Source organism: Ursus americanus, chromosome 17 (assembly GCF_024610735.1).
Source record: "Ursus americanus isolate L20-20 chromosome 17, mUrsAme1.1.p, whole genome shotgun sequence".
NCBI classification, from domain to species: Eukaryota; Metazoa; Chordata; class Mammalia; order Carnivora; family Ursidae; genus Ursus; species Ursus americanus.
The window spans coordinates 57,110,104-57,124,115 of record NC_142143.1 but is presented as its reverse complement, the minus strand read 5'-3'; the positions used below and the strand labels follow the sequence as shown (position 1 = coordinate 57,124,115).

Genomic DNA, 14,012 nt, shown 5'->3' with positions numbered 1-14,012 from the left:
TGTAAGTGATGAGTCACTAAATCCTACTTCTGAAACTAATATTACACTATCTGTTAACTAACTGGAATTTAATAAAAACTTGGAACAAACAAAAATATATATAACGTAATAAGTTAATATAATATAATATGGAAATATAGTGATGGTAGGGCTGATTAAATTAGATTTTGTACATTTTTTCCAAAGATTTTGTACAGTCAATAGAATCTATACAAAATAATCTCTCTGAATTATCAAGTGTGTAGATTGGACAGAAGACATCAGTGATGGGAAACGGTACAATAACAGCATTCATTCTGCTGGGCCTGACAGATGACCTTGAGCTGCAAGTTCTGATTTTTATCTGTTTCTCACCTACATGCTGAGTGTAACTGGAAATCTGACCAGCATCACACTCACTTTTGTGGATCCCCACCTTAAAACACCCATGTACCTCTTTTTACAAAATTTCTCCTTCTTGGAGATCTCATTCACAACTGCCTGTATTCCCAGGTACTTGTATAGCATAGCAACAGGTGACAGAGCCACTACCTATAATGCTTGTGTCATCCAAGTGTTTTTTACGGACCTCTGTGGAGTATCGGAGTTTTTTCTGATGGCCACCATGTCCTATGACCGCTACGTGGCCATCTGCAAACCCTTGCATTATGTAACCATCATGAGCAGCAGCGTCTGCAGGAGTCATATTTTTTGCTGTTGGTTGGCTGGGTTGTTGGTCATAATCTCCCCACTTAGTCTGGGGCTAAATCTGAAATTTTGTGACTTGAATTTTATTGATCACTTTCTCTGTGATGCTTCTCCCCTCCTGAAGATCTCATGTTCAGACACATGGCTCATGGAACAAACTGTTTTCATCTGTGCTGTGCTGACCCTCATTCTGACCCTTATGTGTGTAGGTCTATCTTATACTTACATTATCAAAACAATTTTAGGATTTCCTTTGTCCAGAAAAGAAAAAAGGCCTTTTCCACCTGTTCTTCCCACATGATTGTGGTTTCCATCACCTACGGCACATGCATGTTCATCTATATGAATCCGACAGCAAAGGAAGAAGTGACCACTACAAAGTGGTTTCACTGCTCTTTTCTTCCATTTCATCTACATTAAATCCATTTGTTTATACACTGAGAAATAAGCAAGTAAAAAAAGCCTTCAGTGACTCAATCAAAAGAACTGTAGCATTCTTAAAGAAGTAAAATAAAATAGCAGTCAATAAATGAAGTTAAATAAAAGGTGAATGGTTGCTAAACATGTCTAATGATGCTTATAATTTTCTTTATCTTTTAACAGTCTAAATTTCAGTTATATTTCTCAGCTCCTCTTTCAATTTACTTACATTGCACCTTAATCAACTTATTTCTTTCCATGGTTCTTACTCAACTTCTTGTGGAAGACATCTCAGTAAAGAAAATGAAAGTGTACATCTCATAAACTCATTTGTAGATAAATATAATGCCATATAACTAAATCTTATGCTATAATAAAACTCTTCTTTAGTCTTCCATAAAACTGGTAGCATGGTATGCTGATTACTGCACTCAGCCATGCATAAAATACTACAAAAATTCAAGTGAGATGGAAATTTCATGATAAAATAGTGACTAAAATGCATGAGGGCTTGATATAATAATGCAAGGATCAACTGAGACAGAAGATAGCAGCATTTTTAATACTATAGGAAAATATATTAAAAAATACTAGATAAAATCTCACAAATATTCTTTTGAATATATAGCTAAGAGTAAAGGTTAAAATGTGGGCAATCACAACATATCAGACTACAGAATAATCAGGAATGAAGATAAATAACCTCACGTATGACTGTGGATTCCCAGGAAAGCCAAGAAAGGAGGACGGAGAAGGGCAGTAACCTCTGGGTTACAGGGGCTTGGATTAAATATCCATACGAAGAAGGGAGGTGAAGTGTCAGGGTTTAAGTGGTGAAAACACAGGAAACCGACAAGATAGCATAAAGTCAAGATGTTAAAAAGTGTGATTTAGAGGAAAAGTGCCCACTTTCATGAAAACACAACAATTTTCTCTAGGAAATTTCTCTGTCTCTTCCTTATATGAACTATGGATAAGGAGTTGGGGACTGTTATGTTTCTCTAACTAAAAGAGATCATTTACATATCAAATGCTATAAAAAAATAATCTACTAATACCATATGTAAAGAATTAAACAGTGAATCCAGTGATAACTCTTTGGAATTTAAGAAATACATCTTCATTGAAATAGATATACTTCATAACAACTCATGAAAAGCTATACACAGAAGTAATCAAAGAATTATTCATTATTTTCAGAAGTAAACAGAACACAAAATAAAGCAACACTTTATTTGCTCATCATAACATTTTAAAATTATAAAATTAATTGTATGTAGGACATGATTTTACTAAGAAAAGAAAATTAAATAAATTTCAAAAGATAAATAAACCTAAAAGTTGACTTTTTAAAAAAATTTCAAGGAAACTGATAAATTTCCCAGAAGCATCAGTTAATACAAAACAAAGAGCAAAACATGTAAGGTTACAAATCAGAAGGAAGATATGAATACTAATGCAGTACGAATTAGAATGACTTCATGGATGTGCTGTCACGATTCCACCACCACAACAAAATGTGAAGATCTAGAGCTACGAACAAGATTTAGCAAAACAAAATTTTGAAAATTAATTCAAGATGTGGAAAACTTAATTAGATTGATCTCCATATAACATCTGGGAAGCCAAATAAGATTTACCATTAAAGAGGCAAGAGGACCAAATTACAACCAACCATGGTAAAGCAAGAGATGATCATCTAATTAAGATTTCAATTATCTAAACAATAATGAATTTTATGAAACATCTTAATATTTGACAAAAATCTGATTAAAACATTAAGGCATACTATTGTTTAATTTTTGTTTTAATCAATATTTAATAATTTACTGATGAATAGAGTTAGACTATTTCAAATAGAATCCAACAAAAGAGTCAAAAATTATACTTTGATCAATCAAGATTTATTCCAATTACACAAGGGTGTAGATGATACATATAGAGAGATAGATAGATGATAGACGATGATGATAACACATAGGTGGATGACAGGTAAATAAATAGATAAACAGATGACAGGTGATAGATAAATGTATACAGATATAGAAATACATATATGAAATACAGCCTGATTTTGTTGTAACAACAAATTGAAGAAAGAACATTCTATATGGATTTGACTAATAGATAAAATATCACTGGATAAAAATCAGTAATTGTTTCTAAAAAACTTAAAGGAAAATGAGAATATGATGAACTACTAAAATAAATATATCTAAAGAAATACAACTGAAACAATTATATTAAGCAGTGAAACACAGTAGTCAGTTAAAATCAAGAAACATATAAAAACGCTCCCTTTCATCACTGATATCCAGCATTTCCCTGCCATCTTGAAAATGCCATAAGATAAATAATAAAATAGTTGAGATGATTATCAGCATGAAGTTATGGAACTATTGTAGTTAGAAATTATGAAAGCCAAGGCACCTGGGTAGTTCAGTGAGTTAAGCATCTGCCTTCGGCTCAGGTCACGACCAGCCCTGTGTCAGGCTCCCTGCTCAGCAGGGGAGTCTACTTCTCCCTCTGCCCCTGCGCGTGTTCACTCTTGCTCACTCTCTCTCTCTCAAATAAATAAGCAAAATCTTAAAAAAAATTATGAAAGCCATATCTTTTCAAGTATTTACATCTTTGAAATGTGGATGTGCCTTACAATGAAAGACATTTTAATAAAGGTGTCCATATTTCAACCACATTTTTAATAAAAATACATAAAACAAAAGTAAAATAAAAGTACATAAAATAATGACATGCACTTAAATAGAGTCAATGAAATATGGTATTTTCTTTCTGACAACATTATTATGTACCTAGAACACAAAAAAAATCTAATAAGAAGCTAATAGATGAGTAAGAATATTTAGTAACTTGGATGAAGGATAGAAGCAACCAAAGTCAATTGACAACATTTATAGAAGAAATGAGCCCCTACTAATGAAGCTATCAGTATGACTACCCAGGAGTAAGTTCCACTATGAATACAATGTATTATATCATAAAATATCAATTTGCTCACTCTTAATACATAATTTTAACACAACTCCAATTAGAATCAGCTTTATACATTTTTCTAATTACACAAATTGTCTCTAAGTTAATATGGAAGAATAAAATCTCATGAATGCAGGACAGATAAATGAAAAATAAATATTAGTGAACAGAAACTTGCTTTATATAATATCAAAACATACATATCAATGAAATCAAATTAATATGGTATTGGAACAAGAGAAGATAAAATTGTCAGTAGAACAGATAAGATTATAAAAGGACAGACAATAAATAGTCTTTATTTTTATAGAATGGTTTGTTTTGCTTGTTCTATAGAAGTCGGAAAATTTCAGTTCAGTAGAAAAATCATGGTTTATTTAATAATTCCTTCAGTCTCACACACAAAAACTCAAATGGAAAAGTTTTACTTGTATTCATACAACAAATAGTTTACATTCTAAATGTTTTAAAATTCTAAATATAAAAAATAAATAAGTAAAATGTTATTAAAAATATACATGACCATGATAATATAAAGGGGGCAGAAATTTTCTTTCTTCAGAATTTAAAGGCAGAAGGTGACAAAAGAAAAGAAGCCTATGTGATTACATGTGTTTTCACCATTTTGATGGCAAAAGATACCACTGGGGGGGGGGAAGATACCACTGAAAAAATTTGTAAGTCAAATAATGGTAAAATGAAATGTGTAACACTGATAAAAGGATGACTTCTAAGACAAACAAAGACCTCTTATAAGTTAACAATATAAATGAAAAAAATCTAAATAGAAATAAGCAAAAAATAGAAATAGACAATTTAGAGAATATTAAATCTCATTTAGTGAAGAAATTATGGTTGTCAACTGCACTAACAGTCTAAGGCCAAAATATCTGAATTGAAGTAAAAATTTACACTAATCAAACTCTCAATTTTGAAAAGAACTAATTCATCTGTTGCTGACTGGGATCAGGGGACAAGGCTACTTCCTATAGCAAATGTGGAAATTTAAATTGCTAAAGGTTTTCAACAAGCAATCAAGTATAAGCACACCTTGACATAGAAATTCCATCTGCAAATCTGACACTCAGAAATTAAAGCACCATTCTTAAAGAATATACAGTATTAAAAGCATAGTATGAAAAGAAAGGCAGAGTATGGAATGCAGCATTTCTGGTGGCAAAAAAAAAATTAAAGCAAAATGAAAATCTATCAATTAATGGAATGTAATGCAGTTATTAAACATAAATACATTAGAGTTACACCATTTGATCTGGGGAATTCCTATGAATTGTTTTGGTGGTTTTTCTTTTTTTGGAAAGGTGGAAAATGTGTTCCATAAATCAAATTTTTATAATACAAACCTTGACCAAAGCCTTCAATATGTGTCTATATTTATGCATATAGATAGATGATAGATAATGACAGATGATAGAAAGATAAATAGATGATAGATAGATAGATGATAGATAGATGATAGATGTGTATAAGATACATGTATACATAAATATATGGAAAAATACATGAAATACACATAATAAAACAAACCATATTCTGGGCCATAAAATAATTCAAATCATACTTATGGAGTATGAACTCTGACTACAATAGAATTAAAGTAACAACAGACATGAGAAAAATCTCCAAAAATATGGAAACGAATGCAAATCTAGATGGAACATCGGTCAATGAAGAAATGAAAAGAGATATTTAAAGTATTTTGAAATGAATGAGAATTAAATCACCTGTCAACGTAGGTTGGACACAACTAAAGCCGTAACTGGATGAAAATTTATAGCATTAAAGTCCCTTTATAAATATAGAAGAAAAATCTCTAATAAATGTTCTCAATTTTCCCCTAAAATTGGGGGGAGAGGGGGGAGGAGTCAATCAAATACAAAGCAAATTTTTAAAAAAAAGAAATCATAAAAATCATTGTAGGAATCAATTGGAATAGAAGAAGAAAACGATAAATAAAACTGGGTTCTTAGAGAAAATCAAGAAAGAAAGGGAAAGCCACAAATTACAAATATAAGGTGTGAGAGAGGTGATATAACTATAGATTTTACAGCTATTAAAAGGATAACACAGGAATATAATTTAAAGTGCATAACCGTAGTTGACAACTTAGATAACATGAACTCCTTCGATCGTGCTGCACTGGTGCACAATGGTGACACTTAAATATGTTTGATCGTTAGAGATGATTCACAAGGGCCCAAGGTGACAATATTTACAGCTACAGTTTATCACAAGAAAATAATACACTATATGAACACCATTAAAATAAAGATACGCCTCACGACAAAGCCTGGCTTACGTTAAGGGATCTGAAGAGGCAAGGCTCACACCTCTTATTGTCCTCCCTCTGTAAGAAACATTGCTGGACATACTTCCTCTCTCAGGTCAGAAACCACTGATCTGTGCAGAAAACACCTCATCCCCAAAAGCCCAAATAGAGTCATAGCTGACTCTCTAAGTCTTGATATTTTACTACGTAGGAATATTCCTGTTACATAAATAGCTCAAAAGGAGATCCCTATAGTGGTCTCACCTAGATCCAGTGCCAATGATCAATATCACTATTATCAATAAACAATGTTAACAAGCTGGTACAAACTGTCCTGAAAATCCTCAGACCCATGGTTACAAAGAAACATTATTGATCGGTATATTTCATGCTTTTCCTTGGGGTCAGTGCTATGCTGGAAATTAGCAAAAATAGCTTAGGCCAACGCCAGGCTTGCTAGAATTAACTTTTAAATCACAGATAAAAACAAAATTCACTTCAAGAAGAAAAAAAAAGAGATTAATAGGTATCTACGTTTCACAACATTTAAAATTGCATGGTGCACTGGGTGGTATACGCAACTAATGAATCATCGAACTTTACATCAGAAACCAGGGATGTACTGTATGGTGACTAACATAATATAATAAAAAAAAACATTAAAATAAAATGTGACCTAAAACATTCCCACATATAAAATCCAAGCCATACAGCTTCTCTGGTGAATTGTACCAAATATGTAAGTAAGAAATAATACCAATTCTACACAAATGATTCCAGAAAACTAATAAGGAGAGGACATTTCCAAACTTATTTTATGAGGTCAACGATAACCTGACAAAATCAGACAAATATATCACAAGTTGTTCTGCATGGATAGATGTTTCTGTGGTTGTCCTGCATAACTGACCACCGGGGCAGCACACACAGGCAGACTAAGGCATGTGGTTTGTGAGCCTCATGCTGTGTGAATCACCTTGGGAGCCTGGTTGTTTAACATATCTTATCTGGCCTCCAAGTCAGAACTGGCCCTTCTGTTCTGGACACCAAGAGCTACAAATCTTGTCTCACATCCCCTCCTGCTACCGCCTGGGCTGGCCCCCAAAAGGGAAGCCAGGAGGGGAGGCAGACACTCATAGCCCAGGATCCTTAAAAATATAGAAACATATAACATGGAAATGCAGCTTGCTCCAAACTGCACGTAGGCAAACAGATGTTTAATTTGAAACCCTGCTTGTTGCCCTATAAATATGGCCCTCACGGGGATCGTCAGTTGGGAGTCTCCCCTGAGGGGAGGACGCTTCACCCAGGCCTCCCAGTCCAGACTCCAGCCTGGCTGTTTCCACCAGGCTTCCCCAGCTAATGAGGTTGGGTGCTGTAAGTACCTGACTTGATGTAACTTTGCCTTATTCTCATTTATTGCCTACTATTGCTTCCTCTGTGGGTAGATTCCTTTTCTCCTTTGTTTCTATTAGGTTTCTATAAAAATAATAAAGTTTTCTCTCCTTTTCAAAACCGAAACACAGCTGTCGTGAATCTTTTGTTCAGAACACAAGTAAAGAAACTTATAAACTAATATTTTCCATACAAATGGAAAAATAAAACATTAGCCATTAGAATCCATCTATGGATATATAGATAAGATAGATATATCTATGTATACTCCCAGAGGATTTTATCCTAGAAATGTAAGATTGATTTAACATCTGAAAATCAAGCAGTAAAATCAACCATATAATGAGACTAAAATATTAAATGCAGACATATGTATGATCATCTCAATCAATTCAGAAGCATTTTTAAAAAGGCCAGTATCCATTTCTAATTTTAAAAATTCTCAGCAAACCAGAAAAGAAAGTTCCTCAACTTGATAACAGGTGTCTACAGAACACTACAACTAACATCACATTTAATAATGAAATACTGAATGTTTCCCTCCTGAGATCAAGAGCAAGACAAGGATGCCCATTGTTAACCATTTCTACTCAAAATGATACTGAAGGTTACAGTTAATGCAGTAAGTCCAAAAATGAAAAAAGTCTAGATTTGATAGGAAGAAAATAATTGCCTTTATTTCCCTGCAACTTGATCTTCTGTGTGGAAAATCCTATGGAGTCTACGAAAACAAAAGCTGTTAGAACTAATAAGTGAATTTATAAATTCTGCCTGAAAAAAATCCACATACAAAATTCAAACATATTTTTATATACCAGCAACAATCAGAAATTGAACACTAAGAAAATAGTATCAAAATTTTGAAATACTTAGGTCTAAACCTGACAAAACATGTAAAAGATCAGACTACTGAAAACTAAGAATTTGTTGAAGGAAGCTTAAAAAGAGCCAACTGAGTGGAGATATGTGTTACTTTCACGAATCAAAAACTAAATTTTGTTAAGAGTTAAATTATTTCCAAATTAATTCACAGATTTAATTCAATCTTAAAATCCAAGCAGAATTTCTTCTAGAAATTGACGGGCAATTATACAATTCAAATGGAAATTCAAAAGGCCTTTAATAATGAATTCAACTATGAAAAGAACAAACTTAAAGGATCTACCTTAATTTAACACTTATTATAAAGCGAGACAGGGTGATATTGGTGTAAAGACAGAGAAATAGGTCCGTGGAAAAGAAATGACACTCCAGAAGTAAAACCTTACATTTATAGTCAATTGATTTTTTATAGAGATGCAGAAATAATTCATTAAAAAAAGATCAGTCTTTTCAATAAATGGCACTGAAAGAATTGAATAGCCCTGTTTTTTAAGGAACTTTGATATGTATCTTGTACTATTTACAGACCGATTGACAAAAATTTACTCAAAATGAATCACAGACAAATGTAAAACAAACTATAATACTTCTAGGAAAAAAACACAGTAGGATATTATTGTTGGGTTAGGCGAAGATTTTTTAGATACAATAATAAAAGCATGACACATTTTAAAAAATGATGAAATGTTATCTATCATAATGAAGAATTCTGAATTCTGCTCTTAAAAAGACATTAAGAGAATAGGACAAGCCACAAACTAGGAAAAAAATATTTGTGAATCATATATCTGATAAAGGACTTGTATCCAGACTGAATAAAAACTCTCAAAACTCAATAATAAGAAAAGTCACAACCCAATTTAAAAATAAGTGAATGATTTAAACAGATACTTTACCAAAGAAGATATACAGATGGCAACTAAATGCACCAAAAGTTATTCAACATCATTGGCTATTAGGTGTACAAAAATTAAAATCACAGTGAAATACCACAACACCTACTAGAATGTCTAAAAGTATAAAAATTGATCATACCGAAGAAGTGGACCATAAGGGGCACCTGGGTGGCTCAGTTAGTTAAGTGTCCGCCTTTGGCTCAGGTCAGAATCCCAGAGTCCTGCGATCGAGGCCCCCATCTGGCTCCCTGTTAGCGGAGAGCCTGCTTCTCTGTCTCCTCCCTGCTCTAGCTCTCTCTCGTGACTCTGTCTCTCTCTCTCCAATAAATAAATAAAGTCTTGTAAAAAAAAAAAAAAGAAGAAGAAAAAGAAGAAAGAAAAAAAAAAGAAAGAAAACAAAAGAAAAGAAAAGAGAAATGAAATGTAATACTCCTACACCACTGGCGGGACTGTAAAATCACGTAACTGCTTTGGAACCCTGGTTTCTTAAAAAGTTACATAGATACCCTCCATATGCCCCGCCATTCCACTCCTAGGGGTTTATCCAATCATCAGTGAAATGAAAGGATATGTCATTAAAGAGATTTGTGCATGAAGGTTCATAGCAGCTTTATTTGTAAGCACCTTAAAACTGAAATGACAAAATATCTTTTTCGGGTGAATAGTAAGCAAATCGTGACATATCCACAAATGGAATTTTTCTCAAAAATAAAAGGAATGAGTTACAGATACACATAATAATGTGAATGAATCTCAAAAACTCATGCTGAATAAAATAAGCCAGATGAAAGATGGTTGGCTGTATATAGCAGCAGTGGGGGGAAGAGAGGCAGGGACCAAGAAGGAAGGATTTAACAAGGGGCACAAGGAAACTTTGAGGAATAATTGATATATTTATTATTGTGATTATTCTGTTATTTTCTTGGAAATATACAATATGTCAAAACTTATACAATTGTACACTTTAAATGTGTACAGTTTATTTAATGTCAATTATATCTCCATAGTGCTGTTAAAAATTAAAAAGCAAAAAAAAAAGATAAATTTGACTCTATAAAACCATGAACTTTATGCCAAAAATCAGCAATGACACTTTTAAAGACTCATTAAAATCTTAAAATTCATACTTAACATATTTAAAAGAATAAGATACAAATAAGCATAAAAATAAAAATAATGTACACTAAAACCTAATTATGGTGGCACACGTTTGATATAAAATTTTCTTATGGCTCTTATTATACAAATTTTCTAAAAGCAGAATAGTATTTTTATCTAGAAATTTCACTTCCACCAATCATTCTCACACACACAAAAATATTTGCATGAAAATGCTTTTGGAAGAACACTGTACATTTAATTCAGGCATTGGTTTAAAATTGCCAAAATATTCATACAGCCAACATTATTAATAGTGAATGATTGGAAAAATCAAATATATATCATGGGATAAATTAATAAATGATTAAATATATAAAAGCCTATGTTTTTATTGTGGTAAAATATACATAACATAAAATTTACCATTTTGACCATTTTGAAGTGTAAAATTAGTGGCATTAAGTATATCTGTGTTGCTGTGCAACCATAAAGCATATATTTTGCATCTAATTATATGACTGAAAATCTTTATGCATTCATAAATAATACCTATAATACAGTTGATAAATTTAGAGAAAAAATCTGAAAGGATAAGATCCATAATGCAAGCAGTAGCCTTACATAATTACACAAACTATTCCTTTTGCTTCTCTGATTAAAATTAGCCAATGACAATAAAACATCTATATAATAAAGGATTTCATTCGTAAGTAAAGGATCACAATCTTCCAAATGCCTTAGTGGGTGTGAAAGTTTAAAAGAAATTAACTATGTAACTTAAATGACGCAGTTGCCCTCCTGACCTGTGTCAAATGATGCTGTAACAGCCTCCTATCTCCAAAGGCACAGTCCCCTCTGAAGCCGGTGTTACTTGTGTTTTTGCCAAACTTCATTACTCAGAAAATTAATGACTCTTGACTGTAGGTCCCCAAAGACCACTTTTTTTCTATTTTAACATTTTCTGCACATTAAAAAGAAAAGTCACATTTGACATGGTAAACGCATTTCTCTCTGCCTTTATGATTTAAAATCCATTCCCTCCACCAGTGGAAAGAGTTCCTCAGCCCTTAGAGCAATTTCTTTTCTTTTCAATGATGGAGATAGTAAGAAAATATCTGGAGGCTTCTAATAGCACTAAGCCCATTTCCAAGTCTGTCCAAGTTGTTGGAGATAGTAAGCAGAGGGAGTTCTATGCATTCCCAGACATGTCAGTGAATATGAAGACATAGATACCTTTATAAAAATATCACTTTCAACATTGTGGTCTTAATATTGACTATGGTCAAACAATCAACAGAAGCTCTGATTTACTAACAGAAGAGTAAGTATAAGAAAGTGTGTTTCTTTGACTGTAATTCCTTTTGTAGGATCTAGGTTATATTTTCCTCTAGGAAAGAAAATGGATATTAGTGATAATTTTTATATTTTTAATGTATCTAAGATATATTTCTGAGATGTCATTTTTTTAGAATGAATTTCCCTTCTGTAGATAAATGTCATTGCCTGGAGGTTTGTATGCATAAGGTATGTAAACAAATCTGTATCTAACTCGATGTGAGAAATATTTAGGGTAACTTTGGATAGATATTCAACCTCAAATTTAAAATAAACTGTCTTCATATATATAGAAGAATATGAGCATGCCTTTGCATTCGTCTTCCTAACCCCGAGAAGAACACCATAATAACTGAAATGACAGCATCTCATGACAGTCCTGTGCTCATTCTGAAGACTCGTTAGAAAGACAGAATAGGGGGCGCCTGGGTGGCACAGTGGTTAAGCATCTGCCTTCGGCTCAGGACGTGATCCTGGCGTTATGGGATCGAGCCCCATATCAGGCTCCTCCGCTATGAGCCTGCTTCTTCCTCTCCCACTCCCCCTGCTTGTGTTCCCTCTCTCGCTGGCTGTCTCTATGTCTGTCGAATAAATAAATATAATCTTTAAAAAAAAAAAAAGAAAGACAGAATAAACAAAATCAGTTAGTTACACTTTAGTGTCAATCTTATTAACTTCCATCACAAAGTAAGTTGTAGTATCTTAGAAAAAACAGCTATATTTTGAAAATTGAATTATGCTCAACATTTGAGGGCTGAGTAAGATTTCACAGTAATACACATTATCTCAGAGATTCAGAGAAAAGATGAAAGGAAGGTGGGTGGGCTGCAAGTATATAAATATATAAATATTCCTTTTGCATCTCCATTTGATAGAAATATTTGATAGTTATTGAATGAGAAACTAAATTTCCTAAGAGGATTTTAACTTTTGAGTAAACCTTGATCCTCAGTTAGTGATTTTTCTATATATTAGAAACACTGTGAATGAGGCAAATAGTCCCAAGCAATTCTGCCACAAACAATTCTGCCCCAAACTCAGAAGAAAACACGGTAAGTTAAACAATACAGTGAATTTGCTCATAAAACAAATAAACTCAGCATGCAAGGAGAAAATGTCACAAAGGGGAAAACATCAGAAAACTGCAAGGTTTAAGATCTAGATTGTATATTAGACATATTTGAGTCCCTACAGGTGAAAACAAAATAATTCACTGACTGGAAGATGAGAGAGGGAAGAGAAGGCAGTCATCACTTGTATCCACAGGAAAGGTAACACAAATGCAGCTGGTAATGCAAATATTCAGAAAAATAAGTAGCTAGGCTGTGTAGCAGGAGGTGGGGGAATCAGCAGGGTGTGAAGTTGTTTATAAGAATTAAGCTCACTTAACCTAAAAACACACCAAAGAACAAAAATCTTCTTTTGGAACAAAGACCTCCAGTTCTGTTTTGTTTTTAAAGATTTTATTTATTTATTTGTCAGAGAGAGAGCACAAGCAGGGGGAGAGACAGGCAGAGGGAGAAGTAGGCTCCCTGCTGAGCAAGGAGCCCCATGCAGGACTCCACTGGATCCCAGGGTCCTGGGATCATGACCTGAGCTGAAGACAGATGCCCAACCCACTGAGCCACTCAGGTGTCCCTAAACAACTCTAGTTTTGCTGTAGTGTCTATATAGTGAGCCCAAGTTATGCTAGCACTGTTTTTCTAAAAAGGCCCAAAGTGTCAAGAAAAGACTTGAAATTGAGGGTGAAATTTTGTGACTTAGTTTCTGAATAGGGAAGAATTTTCGTTACCCCTAAAAGGACACTCCCTCAGTAATCTACTTAGTCACATGGGAAAATCCTATGCACGGGATAGACATAAAATGTAAATATATAAATAATATATGTTTATGAATAAACATAATGAAATATAAAAACTTGAGTACCTTATACTTTAGAACAGTTAAAATAATCTATAATCTATGAGAACGTTTATCTGAATCTCACATGCAGGTTGGAGAGAAGTCAGAAGTCAGTG

At 33.2% G+C, this 14,012-nt stretch overlaps 1 pseudogene; it reads left to right on the top strand.

Moving 5' to 3' along the window:
- The first annotated feature begins 266 nt into the window (after positions 1 to 266).
- Positions 267 to 1,196, top strand: LOC123787328 (olfactory receptor 6C2-like; annotated as a pseudogene).
- Positions 1,197 to 14,012: the final 12,816 nt, after the last annotated feature.